This window comes from Tamandua tetradactyla, chromosome 4, assembly GCF_023851605.1.
Source record: "Tamandua tetradactyla isolate mTamTet1 chromosome 4, mTamTet1.pri, whole genome shotgun sequence".
Taxonomy (NCBI): Eukaryota; Metazoa; Chordata; class Mammalia; order Pilosa; family Myrmecophagidae; genus Tamandua; species Tamandua tetradactyla.
The window spans coordinates 6165314-6188238 of record NC_135330.1 but is presented as its reverse complement, the minus strand read 5'-3'; the positions used below and the strand labels follow the sequence as shown (position 1 = coordinate 6188238).

At 49.4% G+C, this 22925-nt stretch overlaps 4 non-coding genes across 4 annotated transcripts; 2 read left to right on the top strand and 2 right to left on the bottom strand.

Annotated features, from left to right (window-relative positions):
* The first annotated feature begins 589 nt into the window (after nucleotides 1-589).
* TRNAG-CCC (transfer RNA glycine (anticodon CCC)) lies at nucleotides 590-660 on the top strand. The gene has a single exon. It is a non-coding gene; the product is annotated as a tRNA-Gly (tRNA).
* A 9467-nt stretch (nucleotides 661-10127) lies between these two features.
* On the bottom strand, nucleotides 10128-10198 carry TRNAG-CCC (transfer RNA glycine (anticodon CCC)). Its single transcript has one exon. It is a non-coding gene; the product is annotated as a tRNA-Gly (tRNA).
* A 6873-nt stretch (nucleotides 10199-17071) lies between these two features.
* Nucleotides 17072-17145, top strand: TRNAN-GUU (transfer RNA asparagine (anticodon GUU)). Its single transcript has one exon. It is a non-coding gene; the product is annotated as a tRNA-Asn (tRNA).
* Nucleotides 17146-22397: 5252 nt separating this feature from the next.
* Nucleotides 22398-22471, bottom strand: TRNAN-GUU (transfer RNA asparagine (anticodon GUU)). The gene has a single exon. It is a non-coding gene; the product is annotated as a tRNA-Asn (tRNA).
* Nucleotides 22472-22925: the final 454 nt, after the last annotated feature.

The following is a 22925-nucleotide window of genomic DNA, read 5'->3' as shown; positions in this document are numbered from 1 at the left end:
CTCCAAAAGCAGTGGTCCAATATTAGCATCATGGTGACAAGACCGAGTCATTACTTTGGTAACAAAAGAACAGCGACAGAGACTAATTCCAGTTGATCGAAATGTGCTTCTCCATTGTCGCTATTTTGATTCTGGCCTTTTTCTTCTAATTCTGCTTCTGCTTGTCATTTCTTACCCGGATTAGAGTTTTACCTAGCAAACCTAGCAAGGCAGGTGCTTCCTCACAGCCACTGAGCAACACTATGAGGGGCGACAGATGAAGGTCTGGGGCCATAAGCAAGGAACCTAGATGAATAGCTGATGTTTTTGTCTAGAAGTCTGTTAGGCAGAGAGAAAGAGCCTTTTGCAGACTAGTAGTTTGTGCAACGGAAACAGGTATTTTGATCGTTTCATTTGAATGTCAACACTTTAGAGTTGCCTGATGGTAGTTTCCTTTGCAGGACTTTCCTTTCCGTGTCTTTGGTCCTTCAGCTCTCCCTTCTAGGACAGCACTCAGCAAACTTGATTTGGAATGTTTTACCGGCCTGGTAGCAATTCTTTCTGCACATTATCAGTGAAGGAAGGCACCTGCAGGTCGGAGCCAGCATCTGCATTGGTGGTTCAGTGGGAGAATTCTCGCCTCCCATGCGAGAGACCCGGGTTCGATTCCCGGCCAGTGCACGTACCATTCTGCCCGGCCTGGTGCTTTCCTTATGGGTGCAGTGCCCGTGTCCTCTGCAGCATCAGCAAGTGCCACAGCACAGCCCGCTTGTCATTTTCACTTTCTCCCTGCCAGGAGCACCGGACACAGGAAGCACAGCAAAAAGCAAACTCAAGCCTGCACAACTCACTGGATGAACTGTACTTGCTTCCTTATCTTCTCCTTTGTCTCCTTGAGTTCCACTTTCGAAAGCTGCTGTTTTCAGATTGAACTTCTATACTATCTGCTTGGCTGGTCGCACTCTTTTGGCAACAATAAAACAAGTGTCTTTTGAATGGGAGACTTGAATCATGATAGGTAGGCCTCCGTTTCTAATATTCACCTGGAAAGCTGTGTGTTCTTCTGTAAGGACTGGTTTAGCTGCAGCTTCTGCTCTTTGTGAGCTACTTTCATTTGATTGAGTTCAGAATATTTCTAATTTCCATTACCATCGCTGCTTTCATACAAGGATCCATAGGCGTGGTTGTAAAATTACACATACGTGGTATGACCTACTTACATTTTTGTAACTGAATTCTAGATGCTGGTTGAGCCTCTTGAAGTGTCCCACGAGGAACAATTCTCTAGGCAGTCTCTGGTCTTGCCGCTGACATGTGTTTAACAAGCACCTTAGTGTAAATGTTTAAAAGATGTGCATCAACTCAAAAACACAGGCAACCAACTCTTATTTTCTATATAGTTTTACAATGATTTTCAAAGACCAGTGCTGCAGGATGACACTTCAACATTTCAGATGTTTTAAAGCACTAGACACTAAAATGAAATATCAATACAATGTCATAGTCTCAGTGGGTGTTACATCCTAATTTCTCAGTTACCCCTTCTCCCTCTCACTTCATCTTCCTCTCAAGCTTCAGCAAAAAGTAAACTACTAAAAGGAAGGTTGATAGAGACTCAAACAGAGTCTAGAGGCACTCCCTAGGATTTTCAGGAATACTGTTGTTTGGGCTTGGTATACCCTGGCGGTTTGCAATCTCTGGCTGAAGCCTGACTCCACTGTATCTGAAATCCCTTAGGCACTGATACTTCATTGGTTCATTTCTTTTCCTCCTCTTGCTGAAGCAGGCATTCTCCATTCCAGGGTGCCAGGGCCAGGCTCAACCCTGGAAATCATGTCCCACATTGCCAGGAGGCTTGTGCCCCTGGGAAGTCAGGTCCCATGTACTGGGGTGAGCAGTGAGAGTTTTTGTAGAGTTGGCTTAAAGAAAGAGTGGGCGGCAGACTTCCCGGGGGGGGCAGCCCTCCCGGATGGGGAAGGCGGTTCTCCCCAGGCCTGCTGGTGCGTTGCACCTGGGCAGCTGCTGACCCTGGGATTTCCCTCCTGCGGAAACTCTACTGCACAATTTCTGTCGCGCAGGGGTGGCCGCGCGCTCCCCCTGACCCCCGTGTGTGACGACAGACCGCGGGTGCTGGCCTGCGGGCCTTCCCTCCCCCGGCGCCGGAGTCGCGGCTCCGCTTCCCGCACCTTCAGGCCGCTTCTCCCTCAGGCGCTTCCCACACTCCCCGCTCAGCCCCCGAGCGCGGGTGGGATCAGGGCTCCCGGGAAACAGCCCGACGTTTCCACCCGCGTGACGTGCCGCCCTTCTCCCTGCGCTCCCACAGGCCCCGGGAGCCCTGGGCGCCGGTGCTGTCCTCATGCCGGGATCCCGGTTGGGCAGAAATTCGTGGTTTTTCGTTTCGGATGTGTAGACAGTGGTCCGCAAAGCCCTTCCATCTCTCCATCTCTGAATGGAACGAATGACTCCCCTGACAAAGGCGGGGGGAGAATTTAACTCGCGAGCCTCGCCGTGCCCGGAATTCGGGGTTTGAGCCTCGGCAGCGCCGACGCACCGCGCCTTCCCTCCCCACCGCCCGGAGAACGGCGCTTCCCCGCCTGTCGTCGCGGCCCGGACCGTGGCCGAGCCCCCCTGGCGGCCCCTCGCGCCGGGGCGGTGTCCCCAGCATTTCCCCCCAGTCTGCAGAGAGGCGGCAGTCGGGGCGGGCCCGGGGTCGCCGGCACCCGGCCAGGGGCAGGTGGCGCGGGGACGCGGGCGCGCGCGGAGAGTGGGCGGCTCCCCGGGGGGAGCAGGGGACGGCGACCCGCCCCGTGGTCCTCTGGAGGAAGGACCTCCAGCGCCCTGCCCTCCCTCACTCGACCGGGGCCTCCGGGCTCCGGGGAGACGACGCCGTCCAGCGCGCCCGCGTCCCCAGCTGAGCCGAGCAGGCCCCGGGGAGCCCCGCGCCGCTGCCCGGTGAGCGCCGCCGCCTCCTCCCCACGGCGGGTCCGGGACGGCGGCTGTGCCAGGAGCTCGGCACCCCCGCACCAGGGGATTGATCGTAGGAAAGAAACGTGGCACAGTCGACCCCAATTTTTTTTTTAATTCCACATCCAATGGGGACCCTAAAGGGAGAATGAGAGAGGTGGGGGAGAGAGAGACAGAGAGAGTGGGGGGGGGGGGGAGAGAGTGAGTGTGTTCAGTCCTTTCAGCACACGGAAACCCGTTCTGCGCGTTGGCCTTTTGCTGCGAGGAGAACGCGTCACGCTCTCCAGTCCCGACCTTTCTCCGAAAACCGCCCCGACGTCTCTGTTAAAACTCGCATTCATGACCTGCTGAGCAAGAACATTTGAAAAGGCAGCCAAAGAGAAGGTGCAAGGACGATAAAGGCGCAATCAAACAGCCCTTAGAACAGAACCTCAGGCAGGTGAGGGATGGTTGGCGCGACGGTGAGATCTGCGTGGGCTGCCCTGCCTCCTCCGCCGGGTGGCCGCCCTGATACTCCGCGGTTGGCGCGTGGCCTCCTGCCTGGCTCGTCTTGGGAGCAGCTCAGTAGAGGCCGCCCAGGGGTGTGGGCCTGGCTTGGAGGGTCGAGATTTTGCATCAGTCAAATGCCTCGGTACCTGCTAAAACCGGAAGGCTGAGGGAAGTCCTGGACTTCAGTCCAGTGGCGAGCACAGGCGACAGCGGCAGGCGCAGTGGCAGCTCCTCTGTCAAGGAGGACAGTGCGGAGACGTCCAGAAGACAGGGTGGCAGGAAAGCGCCGAGGCCTGGCCCGTCGCCCGCGCAGGGGAGAGACGGCCGTTCCGAGTGGACGCGAAGAGTGGATCGTATGCCAAGAGCCAAGACCCTGCCCGCCGGTGCCGTGAGACGTGCCACCGAGCCGGAGGGTCCGCAGCCCCGGGACGGGAGCAGCGTCGGTGACACGGCCCAGCTTGACCCGCCGCCTCCTGCAGCTCTGGGCGCTGGAGAGCCTGTCACGGCCACTCCTGTCCCAGCGCGCTCAGTTCCGGAACCAGCAGAGCCGAGACTGCACCCGGCGGGCGGGGCTCAGCGTCCTCGCGGGAGGTCGGCGTACAGCCCTCAGCCGGGGCCCATCGGGGGCCGCGGGGTGCGGTGCCCTAGGACTGCGCGGTGCCTTCCGGGGCCTGTTCCACCACTGCGCTGCAGGTGTCCGACTTCAAAACGCAGTTGCCTTTGGTGTATTGCAAACCATAGTAGTTGGAGAGCGCAGGAGGAGGCTTGGGAGGGATGGACTGCATGGAACCATTTGGGGCAAGGTTTCCGTAGTGTAGTGGTCATCATGTTCGTCTCACATGCGAGAGGTCGCCGGTTCGAAACCAGGCGTGAACAGCATCGATTTCCGGCTCTACGCTCCTATATGTTTGGTGCCAGCTTGGCTGCACAGAGCTTGCTTGGGACACCCTAACTGATGGCTGGTTTAGCAGGAGTGAGGCCCTATATCCTGAAGGCAGCTGTTCAGGGCCCAGGGACCAACCTCCTAGGGCGCCTCACCTAGCACCCTTCTTTTCGTTTTCAGATACGCTCACCACGTGGCTTCATTTCCCATCCCTCAGCTCACTTCAGAATGTACCTATCCTGTTGTGTGAGGAGAACACATTGTCTTGCTAAGCTTGCAGAGTCCTAAAATATTATAGGATAGTCCTCCACTTGTCGCACACGCAGCCCAGTACCTTCTGAAATACCTACAGTCCTGAACAACCGTCACACAGACATAGCACTGTGCTGTCAAAGTCTCCTGTCTGAGTGGACATGGGTGTGCACATGTACTGGGCACCGCCTTGTGACCACACACACTGGGTTGTCACCTCACGGGAGACGAGTGCACTGTGTGCAGGCTTGATCAAGGTCTGCTAACGCTGGCCACTGAGTGAGGGTGGGCCTATGAAACAAGAAACAAACTAACTGAAGAAAGTCACTTTTCAGGCAGGGCTTTGATTTTAGGAAAAGTTTCCTTTAGTTATTTACGACCATGAAATGTACAACGTCTTGTGACGATATTTCTATTTTGTCTTCTTTCTAGGAAAGACGGTGGCCTTTGGTGCAAACTGGAGATAGAGGAATGGTTGACGTTTTCTGCTTATGAAAGCACGTGGGTGTCAGAATAGGATACAGAGGGAGAAGCAAAGCCTGGAGCTGGAAAACTGATGGCAGGCTCTGGGAGTGGATGTCAGAAAGAGAACACCCTGGATGGGCATATCCAGGGAAGGTGAACTTTACTGGAAAGCAGATTTAAAGCCTGTGCTTAACGCTTTTCATCTGTGTCTAGTTTCTCTTTCCCATCTTGGGGGAAGTGGTGCAGGTGAGCTTGTGTTTATCATGCAGGTTTCTGGAATGCATAAAATGACTATAATACTTCCAATGTTCATCAGTAAACCCCCAGACTCATGGTACGTTCCAGAAACAGTGCATTTAGAAAGGAAATGTTGCAAATCTGGGGCAGTGACCTGGAAAATGCAATTAAAATTAAGGGGGAAGTGGTTGTGATGGTGGCAGGAACAGTGGCTTTTTGAACTACAGCAGTTTTCCCATTTCCTTACCCTGGATCCTTTCTTCAGTTAAGCATAATTGCGTCCTTGGGAACCGCAGAGCTGCTGCTGGAAGTGGATGCTCAAGTGCTCTCCATCGTAGAAGACTGGGGGCTGCACACTCCCTGCTGCGCGGGCCCAGGTGGTCTGCTCTCTGCACTTGGGCGAAGAGCAGGTGGGCTCTCAACTCACCTTCACCACCACAGGAGGACTCGGCTCGCTGGGAAGTCCACTTCTTGGCCATTTCGGTCTGGAAGCCTCAGGGATTTCCTTCCCTTCCCTTTGATCTATTCTTCCTGGACTGGACCTAAGGGGTGGCTGGCCTCACCTCCCTGTCCCCTCATCGCTAAGCGTCTCCGGAGCTCATGCTGACCCAGGAAGTCACCACCGGCTGGTGGACCGAGAGGAGCCAGAAGTAGCAAGGGTTGGTGACTAAATCTACCCACATTTGTGCGCAGTGCTGGCGCACCGGCTCCTCCGGGCTCCTGGAAGCGGAAAAGGTGGCAGCCAGTTTCTCTGCAGGCTGGACGTAAATGAAAACGTGAGGTTCAAAACGAGTGGCGAGGACACTGGCTGAGCTGAACCAGCCTCACCTAGGGGACCTAGAGGACACTCCGGAAAGAGGCTGATTTCAGGACAGAACTAAAGAAAAGCGCCGAGGGCGGCACAGCCCCGCCCCGCGGAGATGACGGGCTCGGGTCCCCACTGCGGGCACGGCGGCTCGGGCAGGTGCTCCCGGCTCTGCAAAGCCTCTGGCGCCCGGAGGCGAAGTGCGGGTGGGGCAGGACCTGTGCCTGGAGGCGCGCCCCGCGTCGGGCCCTGTCTCCACCCGGTGTCCTGGGAGTCGTTTCGGAGCCTCTTCTGCATCTGGCCCTGGTCGGGCCGCGACGTCCCGGCTTCCAGCTCGACGAGAGACGGTGGGAGAGGACGGAGGTGCTGCCTCTCCTTCTCCATCCTCTGGGGCGCCCCTTGCCTGCCCCGGGGCGCCGCCGCCCCACCCGGCCCCTCCCGGAGCTGGGTGCCCCCCCGCCTTCTCCAGACGGCAGCCCGCGCTGCAGAGGCGACGCTTCACCGGGCCAGGGACACTCCGGAGGCTCTTGTCGGAGAAGCCTCCGTGCGGGTCAGCGCGTCCCTCCGCTTTCTGACCTCGGTAGGTGAGCAAAGGGCGCGGCTGACCGAGGCGGGGGGACAGCCTCACTGGCCCCGGCATGCTCAGACCTTAGGGTGTCACCCCCAGTCCCGGGCGGTGCGTGGGGGCCGCCCTGGCGGGGTGGCTCGGCCACTGCCCCTCACAAGGAGGGATTGGTGGCTGGGCCCCGGCCCCGGGCCGCGTCTGAGAGCTCTGGGCACGGCTCCTCCGGCCTGGTGGGGACTCCAGCGCCCTTTCGTCCAGCCTGCAGCGGAGGCCCACGCCGGGCTTCACCCTCCCCGGGGCCCCTGCAGGGGGTGGCCGCAGGGCAAGCCGTGAACCCCGCTCTCTGGGGGCCGGGGGAGGCGGGAGCAGAGCCGGGAGGGAGGGAGAGGGAAAGCGCGCGCTGGGGAAGGTCTGATCGGAGCTCCCGGGACGTCCTGGGTCCTGAGCTGGGCCCCCCGCGGGGGAAGCGCCGTGGTGCAGCCGCCGCGTCTCCAGGTGGGCCCGGCAGGTGTCGGGGCCCGGGCGGCCCGGCCTCTCCGCAGCGGGGGCCCTGGGCTGCGGGTGTGGGGAGCACGCACCACTGCGCAGGAGAGGACCCCCTGAAGGAGGAAAACCGCACACTCTGCCCCAAGCTTTTGTTTAATTTCCCGCCCAGAGTCGGCCCGAAGACAAAACCCGTTGAGTTCGCACCTGGGGACTCTCCCTCCCCTCGGATCAGCCCCTCCCCGACACTGGCTTTTGCGGAAATCCGTGGTGTTTCATCTTTGTTGAAACTGGCCCTCCGTGACCTGTGGAGCAGGAGGTTTCAAATGGCCAAGAAAAGGAGGTTCAGGAGTTAAAAAGGGTAAAATGAAACTGCCCTCCCAGTAGAGTCTGAGACGCTGTGGGGAAACGGGCGCTGGTGCAGCCTGCGGGGCCCTTCCCGGCTCCTCCGCCAGGGGGCACCACGGCTCGGGCCGGTCCTCAAGGGAACTCAGCAGAGGCGCCAGGGTCCTGCCTCCGCCTGGCGGGTGCTGGGTATTTTCAAACAGCCACGTGCCCTAAGACGTTAGTCCTGGCTACGGTGCCACCTAAACACACAGGTGTGACTGAAGTAGTGGACAAATCCAGTCAGTCAGAACGAGTCAAGCAGGGTGAGAGTTTTTCCAAAGAGGATGGAGAGATCTGGACTTAGTAACTGGAAGGAGGTGGTGAGGGTAAAGGAACTAACGGGGCAGGGGTGGGAATAGGGGAGGGTGCTGTTTTGTTCACTGATTGAGACACTCGGGACAGGGCCCTACTGTTTGGGAGATGCTGTGCTCGGATCTGGCCATAGAGCGCTGAGGGAGAGTCGCGTGTGCAGCCGACAGGGGACTCACTGGGGCGTTGGGCTTTAGCGTTGGTAATTCAGAGAACCTATGGGGCATTTGGCTGGTAAATGAGGAGTTGTGAGTGGGAAATGCATGTTTGTGGCTGAGAGAGGATGTGGGAAACATGCAGATCTGGTTGATGGAGAAAGTCATTAACATGATGGCCAGAGATGGTGTGCGTCCTGGGTGCTGAGCAGTGGCCAGATAGAGCCAAGGGTGTGTGAGGTCAAACAGATGGTCGAGTCCCTTGTTGAGATCAAGTTCATTATTTAGCCTCCACCTAGACCGTCCTCACAGCAAGAGAGGCAACATTGCATACCTCCAATCCGTGTCTCTCAAAAAGTCATAATGAAGAGATGACAGAGGCAGAGAATGAAAACCAAGTCACAGATGTTTAGAGATGCTAAGTGAGAGACGAAACCCAGAGCCTGCCCCGGAGGAGAAGCTAAGTAAGATATCACAGATGCTTAGTGAAAAGCACTGGAGACAGAAGCTGAGAGAGCCATTTGTAATGGCAAGGCAGGAGGAAAGGACAGCAGACGTCAGCCACATGCCTGCCCAGCCGACACAGCTGTCCCAGATGCCGGCAGCCTTCATCCAGATGGTATCCTTTTTTGGTGCCTTAATTTGGATATTTTCACAGCGTTGGAATTATAACTTGCAACTTAATCACCTTTATGAAACCAATCCCCTTATGGTATGCTGCATTCCCAGCTTCAACAAGTCAAAAGATAAGGCATGCCTTTGATCTTGAGGCTTCCCTAGGAGACTAATTCTGCGTCAGAAGGCAGGCAAAGCTAGGCCTGCTTGACATTATGTCTGAGAGTCACCCCTGGAGAGTGTCTTCTGTTGCTCAGATGAGGTCTCTCTCTTTCAGCCCACACTGCGAATAAACTCACTGCTCACTCTGCTACACGGACTGACTTCCCCAGGGACACAACCTCCCTGGCAATGTGGGACATGATTCCCAGTGATGAGCCTGGCCCTGGCACCGTGAGATGGAGAATGCCTTCTTGAACCAAAGGAGGAAAAGAAATGGACCCAAATCCATTTTCAGTGCCTGACAGATTTCAAACAGGGTTGAGTGGTCATTGCAGAGGTTAATCTTATGCAAGCTTCAGCCAGATACTGCAAACTACCACGTCATGCCAAGCCCCACAGCAGTATTCCTGAAAATCCTAGGGAGGCCTCTAGACTCTGTCTAAGTCTCTATAACCCTTTCTTTTAGTAAGTTTCTTTTTTGCTGAAGCTTGAGAGAAGATGAAGTGAGAGAGAAGGGTAACTGACAAATTAGGATGTAACACCACTGAGACTATGACATTGTATTGATATTTCATTTTAGTGTTAGTGCTTTAGAATATCCAGAAGGAAATATCTGAAGTTGTTGAAGTGTCATCCTGGCACGCTGATCTTTGAGAATGATTGTAAAACTATATAGAAAACAAGAGTTGGTTGCCTGTATTTTTGAGCTTGATGCGCATCTTTTAAACATTTACACTAAGGCGCTTGGTAAGCACATGTCAGCGGCAAGACCAGAGACTGCCCAGAGAATATGTTCCTCGTGAGACATTTGAGAAGGCTCAACCAGCATCTAAAATTCAGTTACAAAAACAAGAAGGTAATCCTGTGTATTTGTAATTTTACAACCACGCTGGATCCTTGTATGAAAGCAGAGATGGTAATGGAAATTAGAAAATATTCTGAATGCAATAAAAATGAAAGTAGTTCACAAAGAGCAGAAGCTGCAGCTAAACCAGTCCTTACAAAGAATACATAGCTTTCCAGGTGAATATTAGAAACGGAGGCCTACTGTCATGACTCAAGTCTCCCATTCAAAAGACACTTGTTTTATCGTTGCCAAAAGAGTGCGACCAGCCAAAGCACATAGTACTAGATTTCATTTTGAACAGCAGCTTCCAAAGTCGAACTCAAACAAAGGAGAAGATAAAGGGAGTAAGCAGTCCATCAGTGAATTGTGCAGGCTTGAGTTTGGTTTTTGGTGTGTTTCCCGTGTCCGGTGCTCCTGGCAGGGAGAAAGTGAAAATGACAATCGGGCTGTGCTGTGGCACTTGCTGATGCTGCAGAGGACACGGGCACTGCACCCCCATAAGGAAAGCACCAGGCCGGGCAGAAGGTACATGCACTGGCCGGGAATCGAACCCGGGTCTCTCGCATGGGAGGCGAGAATTCTCCCACTGAACCACCAATGCAGACGCTGGCTCTTCTCTGCAGATTCCTTCCTTCACTGATAATGTTCAGAAAGAATTGGTACCACGCCAGTAAACCATTCCAAATCAAGTTTGCTGAGTGCTGTCCTAGAAAGAGCTGAAGGACCAAAGACACAGAAAGGAAAGTCCTGAAAGGAAACTTCCATCAGGCAACACTATAAAATGTTGACATTCTAATGAAACGATCAAAATACCTGTTTCCGATGCACAAACTACTAGTCTGCAAAAGGCTCTTTCTCTCTGCCTAACAGACTTCTAGACAAAAACATCAGCAGTTCGTCCAGGTTCCTTGCTTATGCCCCCAGAGCTTCACCTGTCGCCCCTCAAAGTGTTGCTCAGTGGCTGTGAGGAAGCACCTGCCTTGCTAGGTTTGCTAAGTCCAATTCTACTCCCGGTAAGAAATGAGGAGCAGAAGCGGAAGGAGAAGAAAGAGACCAGAATCAAATTAGCGACATTGGAGAAATAAATTTCGGTCAGTTGGACTTAGTCTCTGTCGCTGTTCTTTTGGTACCAAAGCAATGACTCGGTCTTGTCACCATGATGCTAATATTGGACCTCTGCTTTTGGAGGTGCTGAGGGCACTTGGATGGATGTGTGATGCGTCATCACTCGAACCACATTCATTAAGCTTAAGCTGTAATCAATGTTTAATTGTTACGGGGAACACGACTGCCTAAATGGAGTCACTGGTGTTGAGCTTTAGCATTTGTGACCCTGAGATGTGTATGAGCCATAGGCTTTGATGCTTCAGGTACATAAGGAGGAAAGGGTTTTCAAGAATAGGGATTGTGGAAATCTTAACATGCTGGTCCTTTGATGGAATTGAAACAGAGAGAGCGTCCTCTCCCCAGTTTTCTTTGGGGAAATGAAAGGAAAGAAAGGAACTTGGAGATCACTCCCTCACGTTGGGATTCAAGTCATTTGACTTTTTAAAATAAATGCAATTTTATTGAGATATATTCGCACCACAAGTCGATCTATTGTATAAAATCAATGATTGATCCTCTTTAATGTCCAACAAGGACGTATGTCCTCCAGGCAGTCTCTAATCTTGCAACTGACAAGCGCTTAGCAACGGCCTTGGGTGTAAATGTTCAGAAGCTAGGCTTCAGCTCCAAAATAAGAAAATAATTTTATCCGAGAAAGAAGGCTAAATTAAAAAAAAAAAAAAGTGGGCGGGCCACGCTGGCTAAGCAGGCGCAGTTCTCGCCTGCCATGCCGGAGACCCAGGTTCGGTTCCCTTGCCTGCCCATGTAAAAAAAAAGGAAAAAAAAAATTCATCCCTTTCCTTTGACAAGTGTACCTTAATTGTCACCTAGAGGACAAGGTTGAATTTAGAGTCCTGGGCTGCCTGCATGCCAGGCCACAGAAAGGAAGCGTGTGAGAAGCGCCACCCAGCTGCCCGCAGGCCTGCTCCGACGTGGGGTGCAGCGCGCACGCGAACCCCCACCCATGCACACCTCGCCGCGCAGGGTTCCAGGAGGGGACATCGCAGGGTCGGCAGCTGCCGAGGCGCCACGGGCCAGCCTGGCCCCGGGAGACCCGCTTCCCGCCCAGGGCGCCCCCGGGGAAGTCTGCGAGCACACGTCGCCGGCCCAGCGCGCCCTCCCGCGCCCGTCCCCGCGCGTCCCCCCGCCCCCCCGTCCCCACCCGGCTCTCGCAGAGGCGCCCGAGGTCCCGCGCCCCGCACGGCCGCCTCCTCGGGGCTCGGCCTCCCATTCCACTGGTCCGGCTCCCCTCCAGGGCCAGGCGGACACGACGTTCCCCTCCACTCCTCGGGGAGACGGCGCGGGGAGAGAGAAGACGTGCGCGGGCCTCGGCGGGTCTCCCGAGCTGCGGACTGGGCCGTCCATGATCTGGTGGGGTTTGGGAGGCGGCACCCACCGTCCTGCTCACCGTGTGGGGTGACTCCTCCACCTGCCCTGCTCGGGCGCTGACTGGACACTTCTCGTTTCCCGCGAAGCTCCCCGGCTGCCTGCCCGGCGCCCGCCCGGCTCTCTCCCTGCACACCGTCTCCACGCAGCCCTCCAGGATTGTACGGCCGCCGCTTGCGGCTCTCCCTCCCCCCACGGGCCTCGCCCCCAGCCTCCTCCCCCGCCGCCCAGTGAGAAGGTCACCAGCACGCGGAGCCGAGGGGCCGGCGCTGAGCCCTCATTTCCAAGGAGGCGCCATCGTCAGGATGTGGCCGCGGCCTCGGTTGCTCGAGCTCAGCCCCAACGGCTCCTGGAGCTAGGTCACGGATGAAGCCGGACAGGGATTTGCATCTCTGCCTGGCCGCGTAGACCCGGACACTCTGGGCACTGGCTACGGAAAGCACAGCACTGACTGGTGAGGACGTAAGGGTGGCCTCGGGATTTCCTGGGAAGTGCGCACAGGGGCTTCTCCTTCCTTGGCTTTCTGCAGTGGTGGCAGTGGCCCTTGTCATTTATCTATCTATTTATTTATTTATAAACATAACAACATACAAACGTGAACATTCTTAACGTATGATCATTCCATTCTTGGTATATAATCAGTAACTCACAATATCATCACATAGTTGCCTATTCATCACCATGATCATTTCTTAGAACATTTGCATCTATTCAGAAAAAGAATCAAAAGAAAAAAGAAAAAAAATTCATATGTACCATACCTCTTACCCCCATTGACTGCCTGAATTTCCATCTCCCCAATATATTTTAGCTTTTGTTTCCAGTATTTTTTTCTGTACCCCCTACCCCTCCTTTTCTTTGATCGCTAGCATTTCAATCTAATTTATTTTAACATTTTTTCTCCCTATTATTATTATTATTAATCCATATATTTCACTCATCTGTCCATACCATAGATAAAAGGAGCATCAGACACAAGGTTTTCACAATCACACAATCACATGGTGAAAGCTATATGATTATACAATAATCTTCAAGAAACATGGCTACTGGACCACAGCTCTACAGTTTCAGGCAGTTCCCTACAGCCTCTCCATTTCACCTTACCTAAAAATGTGATATATATAATGCATAAGAATAACCTCCAGGATAACCTCTTGACTCTGTTTGAAATCTCTCAGCCATTGACACTTTATTTTGTCTTATTTATCTCTTCCCCCTTTTGGTTGAGAAGCTTTTGTCAATCCCTTGATGCTGAGTCCCAGCTCATTCTAGGATTTCTGTCCCACGTTGCCAGGAAGGTCCACACCCCTGGGAGTCATGTCCCATGTAGAGAGGAGGAGGGCAGTGAGTTTGCTTATCGTGTTGGCTGAAAGAGCCCCAAGATCAAGGGCTCGGTCTATTGCTTTGTTTGTCCCCATGGCTTGTGAGAATATCAAGAATTCTCCACTTGGGGAAGGTGAATTTTCCCCCTTTCTCACCATTCCCCAAGGGGACTTTGCAAATACTTTTTTTTCACTGTTCAAATCACTCAGATTTATTGGGGCATCACTCTGGACAAACCTACAAAGTCTCATGCCCTACTCAAGGTTCCAAGTACTTATGGTATTCAATTAAACTGTCCACATAAGTTATATTAGGAAATGTACTAGTCAAAATATAAATTTTGTACCAAATAAACATTTTTTTACTTTAGTCTCACACGTAAATTAAAGTTTTAAAATATGAGTTACCATCTATTTTCAACATCCTGCAGTATAGACATTCCTTTGTTCTTCCTCATGCAAAAAACATTTTAAAATTTGTACGTTTAGTCACTATCATTATTCACTCTGGGTATTCCTAGATTATACCATCTCAGTCTTTATTGTGTATCTTTCCTTCTGAGTCGTTTGTGCCCCCAGCCCTCCTCCTTCTATCATTCTCACATTCAGCTTCATCCAGTGTTACAGTTAGGTAGTATTGTGCTATCCACTTCTGAGTTTTTACAATCAGTCCTGTTGCACAATCTGTATCCCTTCAGCTCCAATTACCCATGTCTACCCTATTTCTATCTCTGATGTTCTGATGTTCTCTGCTCTTCACTGAAATTCTCCAAGTTCATTCACTAATGTTAGTTCATATCAGTGAGACTATACAGTATTTGTCCTTTTGTTTCTGGCTAATCTCACTCAGCATACTGTCCTAAGTTCTATCCACTTTGTTACATGCTTCATGACTTTATTCTGTCTTACCACTGCGTAATATTCCATCATACGTATACACCACAGCTTGTTTACCACTTGTCTGTTGACGGACATTTGGGCTGTTTCCATCTCTTGGCAATTGTAAATAATGCTGCTATAAAGATTGGTGTGCAAGTGTCCATTTGTGTCCTTGCCCTCATGTCCTCTGAACAGATACTTAGCAATGGTATTGTCAGGGTCATATGACAATTCTATACTTACCTTCCTGAGGAACTGCCAAACTGCCTTCCCTAGTGGTTGAACCATTTGACATTCCCACCAACAGTGGATAAGTGTGCCTCTTTCTCCACATCCTCTCCAGCACTTGTTGTTTTCTGTTTTATTGATAATGGCCATTCTGGTGGATGTGAGATGATGTCTCATTGTGCTTTTGATTTGCTTTTCCCTAATAGCCAGGCAAATTGAGCATCTTTTCATGTGCCTTTTAGCCATTTGTATTTCCTCTTCTGAGAAGTGCCTGTTCATGTCTTTTGCCCATTTTGTAATTGGGTTGTTTGTCTTTTTGTTGTTGTGTTGAACTATCTCTTTTTATATTCTGTATATCAGATGCTTATCTGATATATCATTTCCAAATATTGTCTCCCATTGTGTAGGCTGTCTTTTTCCTTTTTTGACAAAGTTCTTTGATGCACAAAATGTTTAATTTTGAGAAGTTCCCATTTCTTTCTTCAATGCTCATGCTTTGTAAGGTGTGGGGAGCGCCTCCTATTATAAGATTTATAAATATTTCCTACGTTTTTTCTAAAACTTTTATGCTCTTAGATATAATATTTAGGCCTTTGATCCATTTTGAGTTAATTATTTTATAGGGTCTGGCACTTGACATTTGGCGCTGGACGCACAGTACCTTTTTCTCTGGCGAGAGAAGTAAGGTGATGGATGAAAAAGAGAGCTGCCAACAAAATCTTCCTTGACCGGGAATCAAACCCGGACCAAGGCAGTGAAAGCACCGAATCCTAGCCTCCTAGGAGGATGATACCTGTGTGGCTCCTAGTGTCTGTACCCGCCGCCCTGGCACCTGAGAGTCCCAGATCACCTACCTTCCCGGTGCTGGCGCTCCTCCTGGAATCTTCCCGAAGGCTGGGCTCCCTGCTTTCCCCGCACGGAGATCCCGCACCACACACCGAGCGCTCTGCGGCCAGTGTCCTGCCCGGAAGGCCCGCCAGTCCCCCCAGGCATGGAGCGAGGTGGGTCACCCGGTTGAGCTCAGAGGTGACCCACAGATGGGCTCTACCTGGCGACTGCCGGAGAGGGGTTGGGGACCAGGCCTGGGGGCAGGTGAGGGGAGGAGGCTGGAGGGAGGCGACCAGGGAGAGAAGGGCCAGCCCCGAGACCCCGACCTCTCCAGCCTGGGAAAGGAGTGTGATGGATGCAGGAATAGACGGGCTGCATGGGGGGGGGGGGGGGGGCTCCTTCCAGCAAGGCCTCGGGGCCTGCACTGAACTCCTGAGCTCACAGGCTGCTGCGCCCGCGGTTTTCCCAGCTCAGTGATGGAAACTCCTACACATGCTGCGTCCAGGAAATGAGAAGCTGGTGTTTGCCTCAGACCCGATGTCCAGTCAGCCATTCGTGTCTCCTCACTGGTCACGTGTGGACGCTGATCCCCTCTGGGTTCCTCCCCCGGGCACTGCTGAGGTTGGGTTCGGGCAGTTCCGTGTGGGGGGCTCGCCCGTGCATTGGGGGGATGTTCTGCAATGTCCCTGTCTCGGTCACCTGATGCCAGGAGAATGACCCCCAACGCCAGAGATGGGCTGAGTTGAGGGGCCTGAAACCAACCCACACGTACATGGTCAACTGCCTTTCAATCAGCGCAGTTAATAACGGAGCTCACACAACTGGGCTTCGATGTCAGGGGAATAATACCCCGTTATTTCTCCCTCGCACTGCACAGGGAAACTGACTTGAGGTAGACCCGAGACCGAAAACACACACGTTACAGCTGTAAAGCATTATGAAACTGTCTTTGTGACTCAGTAGAAGGTACGGTTTATTAAGCAGGATGAAGAAAGTATAAGTATAAAAGAAAGAAGTGATAAATTAGGCTCATCAACATTGTAAACATGTTCTTAAGTAAAGACACCATTAAGAAAGCGAAACCGCAAGCCACATACCTGAGAAAATATTCACAAATCACATACCACAAGTCTTATCTGGAATGTACAATGAGCAACTCCAACCTGATAATAAAATTATCAACCCACCCAAGTATTTAAAATGGGCAAAGACAAGACATGTTTTGGAAGGAAAGGCACACAAATGGCCTTACATGAAAAGGCACATGGAAGGCTGCTCAGTATGCCCAGGTGTCAGGGAAATGGACAGTAAAACCGCCGAGTCCCCGCCTCTCCCTGCAGAGTGGTTCAAATGATAAAGGCTGAAAACCCCAACCTTGGTGAAGATGTGGAGCAAACACAACTCTCACACTCGTGCGTGGGGATGTAACGGGCACAACAACACTGGGAAACTTCTGGCAGGTTTTCTAAAGTTTGGCATCTACTTGTCTTTCATAGCGGGAGTTCCTCACCTAGGCATTTCCCAAGAGAGATGAGAAAATATATGCCCACCAAACCGCTCACGCAGTGAATGTTCAAAGAAGCTTGATAACGAGAGCCAAGACTGGATACGACTGATATCTCCACCATGGGGTGAATCGGGAATAACAGTTCTTGGCATGTCATGCACTGAAATTGGAATGAGTGCTCGATCATGACGTTATCGAACTGTTGTCCCATCGGGTCTCTGTGGCGCAATTCGTTAGCGCGTTTGGCTGTTAGCCGAAAGGCTGGTGGTTCGAGCCCACCCAGGGATGCCCCTTGTATTTTCACAAGGCAACGTGCTTGTCAAGGGCCCTTTTCTACCCCCCCCATCTTCCCGAACCTGTCCCTCCCTTGTCTTCTGCCTCTTTTACGCAACCAGCCTGCCAAAATATAATCTACTCCTTATTAGTTACTCAGAAAAAACCTTGGGAATTCCGCTTCTGGGGTCTTGGAACTGCCTTTTTTTTTTACTCTCTACATGTTTACGTGACAAAGAATTCTCTATTCTATTGTCTATATCCTTTTTTCCCCTATGAAATTCCATTTCATAGGTTGTCAAATATACATTTATTAAAATTATTTAATGCCATTTAAGTTGTAAAAGTCAGCATGTCACATTAGATGATTATATAAAATAAAAACAGAAATCACACTTGACAATAACCCTGCAGTCCAAGAATACCTGCAGCTATACAAATTAGAAATACATTTTAAAGCGGAAAACTAGAGACATTAGACATTTAAACTAAGGTAACTGAGACTAGACTAAGTACATTGAGTACATTCATTCCTCAAGTACAATAAAGTTAGCTTTCTGCTTATAGTAACTGATGACACAATTTTAGGTGCGCTGTCACGTGCCTTCATAAATCTCCCCGTGCAGTTCCCAGAGTAAAGTGTCCTTGTGCCTGCCATTGTCAGTTATATGCAGGTGTCTCATACATCCTGCTTTAGATTTCACTTCATTCTTGAACTGCTAATATATATTATAAGTGAACATGAAGTAAAAATTAACACAACTGATGAGAATGTTTAAAAACTAAAAACATTATTCAACTATCTACCAATTCGTTTAATTACATATGTATTCTTTCCTCTCACTAGATGCTTCCAAAATAAGCAATGAAAATTAAACATTCTCTCTATAAAAAAGGAAGGTTTATTTTTTCTCAACTTGTTATTTTTTTTTCCTAACTTATTAAGAGGCATTTTAAGTAATGATAGAATCACTCTGTAAGTCCAAAAGTTATTTCATATTCATTGCCAAACTTAAAATTCCAGTGATTTGATGAACCTGAAATGTTGTTATTAAAATATAAAATACGGTAAAAACTCTGCTTGTGAATATTTAATGGAAAGTGTTTCACCGGCATGTTACGTTAAAACTACTCCTGTATGGACAGTCTATGGAAATGTACCTTCACTGAGAAGAAAAGTGAAAACTCAGAGCTCTGGATGCATGTGTAGTTACTATACACTCTCAGAAATCAATGGAAATGGTAATGCTGCAAATATTATTCTTAGCATCTCTGACATACTGTTTGTTGCTTCATCTTCTCATTACTTGCTAGCTTAACTTCATACAGTCCCAAATGCCAGTTTTCTTTATTATATTTAAATGCAAATTTTGGTATCTCTATTTTCATTGTCTCCAACCCTACATTTAGAAAGGCGAACCTTCCTGCTTTCTCTGTGTCTGTGTTCACAGTGTGTGTTTAGCAGTGCCAATGTGTTCATTAAAACTGCGACTTGGCGGGCAGCTGCAGTGGCTGATGGAAGCTCTGGTGCCCAACACAGATCCTCCGCCCTGTCCCTGCCATAGTGGAAATGATTTTGATCCCCGGAGCGCTCATGAGGCGCTCCCAGAGCCCTCCTTTAGGGCTGGACCTCAAGACAACAGGAGCCCGTCCTACAAGTGGGAAGAGTGGCACAGCCTCTCAGAGATCCGGAAGAGAGACTTACGCGGTGTGAGTGGTTGTGCAGCTGGCAGCAGCCTCTTTCCGTAGGGAAGACCCTGTGGATATGGGGACCCACCAGGAAAACCCTGTGTCTGAGCTGCGGGAAACTCCCCAGTTCCAGGAAGCAATATTCCAGAGCCTGGCGGACAGGCAAACAAGGACACTAGTTCCCCAGAGATCAGAGCCTGCCCTGCCGGGGGGGCCCCCACAATAGGGGGTGTCACATCTCCAGGGAGATAATCTAATCAAGCCTCCAGCCGACAGTGCTGGACAGGGAGTAAAGAAATGGCCGCCTCCACAGGAGGATCAGGATGAAAACCTGGCTTTTCTCAGGCATATAATCCTTTCAAACAGGCACGGACACTTTTATGGGACTCTGGGGATAGCAGAGACACCATCTATGAAGAATAGAATATAGGGCAATGGGTCAGTATTAACCTCTAATTCTAAGTTTCACATTTAAAATATATATTTTAAATTCAGAGTTTAGGTCAAGAAAAGAAGACATCTGAATCTACTCACTAAACTCTTGATATTACTCCCTTCATAACTGGAATTTTATATTGTAAACCATTTTTTTAAATGTATGGAACATAAGGAAAGTGATTGAGTTTTAAGGATGCTTACTCATTTGCTTATTCAACAAAAATTTATCATTCACCAGCTAAAGGTAAGGGATCTTTCTGGGTGATAAAATTAGAAGGAAAAGGATGGGGCCCTTTTCCTCATGAGGTGAGGAAAACCATTACTAATAATGGTTAACATTTATTTAATACTTATTGTATTCCTGCCTCAGTGTCAATTGTCTATCTTTATTAAATCATTTAATCTTTACAACAGTCCTATGAGATAGGTGTTATAATTATATTGATTTCTTTACATGAAAATGGGGTTCAGAGAGGTTATAGGACCTTCCAATCTTCACTCTATCATCTGGCGAGGCGAGGAGCCAAACCCAGGCTCTCGGCCTCCTGAGTTCATGCCTATCACCACGGAACAGTCATGCTTAGCACACAATGGAAGCCTCAATGTATTATTCCATTTTATTTCAAGTGGACTGGGATTAATTAGCAAGGAGGGTTAATTTACTAATATTACACAGATATCCTAAGTTTTCATTTTTTCTCTTTAATAGCATGAAACAGATGGCTGACAGTTATCAAATTGTGTGCTGTCATTCTCCCCTAGTACTTTCCACTCCATTTTTCGTGATTGTCTGTCACTATGCAGATGAAAGAACCATTTTCCAGTTAAAAAAAAAAACAACCATATGTAAAGGGCCAAATGAAGGACAGTACAAACAAAATAGGATAGAGATTCCTTTGTCAAAAAGCATGTAGATACAGTTGACTACTGAGCAGCTGCAAGAAGGAATGAAGCTGTGAGGATGCAACTAGGTGAATGAACCTTGAGGACAGTAGGTTGAATGAAATAACAGAAACAAAAAAGGCAAATATTACCATGTCTCCCTCATATGGACTCACTATCATATACAAACTCAGAGAACTGAAGTCGACAGCATGGGTTATCAGGTTGGGGCCTCGTGTAAAGGGCCCTAGACTATAAGCTCTTACAGCAGTCACATTTTCAAGAATTGGCTTCTTTCTAAATTCTGAGATACTGAGCCATTTGCATATAACCTGGTGTTCCCTGAAATTTCCTTATTTATGTAATACCTGAGACTCAGATTCAAAGCACTGAAGCTATGAACAGCGGAATTACCCCATCAACAACTGGTTACAAAGTTGACAAAGTGATCAGACTTTAACTGGAAATATGAATCATCTGGATAGAACTAAGATAAATCAGAATACAGATGATACGTCCACACTTTAAAACTTCAACTTGGGTGTGAGACCCAAGGGAGAGATGTTTATTTGGTGCAAATATTTATATTATTGGTAGCATATTAGCTAATTTAACTTGTATGATCAGCTGATTCAAACACCATAATAAGTACACGCGATTTTGAATAAGGAGTGAAAACTTGTTGGTTTGTGCAAGTTGGTGTGATGCCCTGATACATCCAAGAGTAATTTAGGCAGACAATAAAAAATATTTGCAAGTCCCCCAGGGTGACTGGGGAAAGAGAGGAAAATTAACTTCCCCATCTGGGGAATTTCTGATGCTCTCGCAAACAGTGGGGACAACTAATTCAGTAGCGTGAATCTTGATCTTGGAGATGCCCTATGAAATTTCTTCCTGCAAAGGAGAAGCTAAGCCTACTTATAATTATGCCTAAGAGTCGCCCCCCAGGGAGCCTCTTTTGTGGCTCAGATGTGACCTCTCTCTAAGTCAACTAGGCAGGTGAACTCACTGCCCTCCACCCCTATGGGGGGTTAAATCTCCCTGGCAACATGGGACTGGACTCCTGGGATGAGCTGGAAAATGGCATCATGGGAATGAGAAAACCTTCTTGACCAAAAGGGGGAGGAGAGAAATGGAGACAAAATAAAGTCTCAGTGGCTGAGATAATCAAAACAGTCAAGAGGTTATCCAGGAGGTTATTCTTACATATTAAATAGATATGCCTTTTCAGTTTATGGTGGAGTAGCTAGGGGAAGTATCTGAAACTGTTGAGCTGTGTTCCAGTAAGTAGCCTTGATTCTTGAAGATGATTGTTCAACTATATAGCTTTTACAATGTGACTGTGCGATTGTGAAAACCTTTTGTCTGGTGCTCTTTAAAAAAAATTTATTAATTAAAAAAATTAAGAACAAGCAAAAACATTAACATATCATTCCATTCTACATATATAATCAGTAATTCTCAGTATCATCACATAGTTGCATATTCATCATTTCTTAGAACATTTGCATCAATTCAAGAAAAAGAAATACAAAGACAACAGAAAAAGAAATAAAACGATAACAGAGAGAAAAAAAAAACGATTATAGATACCATACCCCTTACCCCTCACTTTCATTTATCACTAGCATTTCAAACTAAATTTATTTTAACATTTGTTCCCCCTATTATTTATTTTTATTCCATATGTTCTACCCATCTTTTGACAAGGTAGATAAAAGGAGCATCATGTCTGGTGCTCTTTTTATCCAAGTTAGGGACACATGAGTAAAAAAATAATGAAAATAAAGCAACTCTTAGGTGGGATAATGGGTAAAAAACAATTGGGTCGATTGAAATACTAGTGGTCAATGAGAGGGAGGGCTAAGAGATATGGGATGTACGGTGTTTTCTCTTTATTTCCTTTTCTGGAGTGATGTAAATGTCCTGAAAATGATCATGGTGATGGATACACAACCATGTGATGACAGCGTGAGCCGCTGATGGCATACTTTGGATGGATGCTGTGTGTGTGTGAAGATAACTCAATAAAAATATTAAAACCAAAAAAATGTGAAGGACAAAAACGGTAGTTCCAAGACCCCAGAAGCGGAGTGCCCCAGAGTTCTTCTGAGAAACCAGCAGTTAACCGAGGTGACTCTATCTGGCAGTCCTACTGTGCAGAAGATTCAGAGGACGGGGAGGAGCAAGGTTTCCCGGAGAAGATGTGCAGGTGGGAAGCACTTTGGCAAGCACCCCATTTTCGAAAATAAAACAAGCGTCCCTGGGTGGGGTCGAACCACCAACCTTTCGGTTAACAGCCGAACGCGCTAACCGATTGCGCCACAGAGACCTGGCGGGCCCTAGCTTTGATAACCACCGTGAATGAGCCAGCAGTCCCCCTTCATTGCTGACCAGGCCTCCATTGCACAACGTACGAGAGCGCCTCTGCCGTTGACCACAAAACGGAGATTTCGGTCGTATCCAGTCTTGGCTCTTGTTATAAAGCGTCTTTGAACACTCATTGCTTGAGCAGTGTGGTGGGCATTTATTTTCATCTCTCTTGGAAATATGCCTAGGTGAGGAACCTGCTATGAAAGACAGGTAGATGCCAAACTTTAGAAAACCTGCCAAAAGTCTTGTGTTTCCCCATTTAAAGGACTTGGGTGGTTTGATGATTTTATTATCAGGTTGGGGGAGCTCACTGTACATCCCCATAAAGGTTTGTAGGCAGATGTATTTTATGACTATTTCCTCCCTGCGTGCGGCTTACCGGTTCACTTGCTTAATGGTGCCCTCTGTTAGCA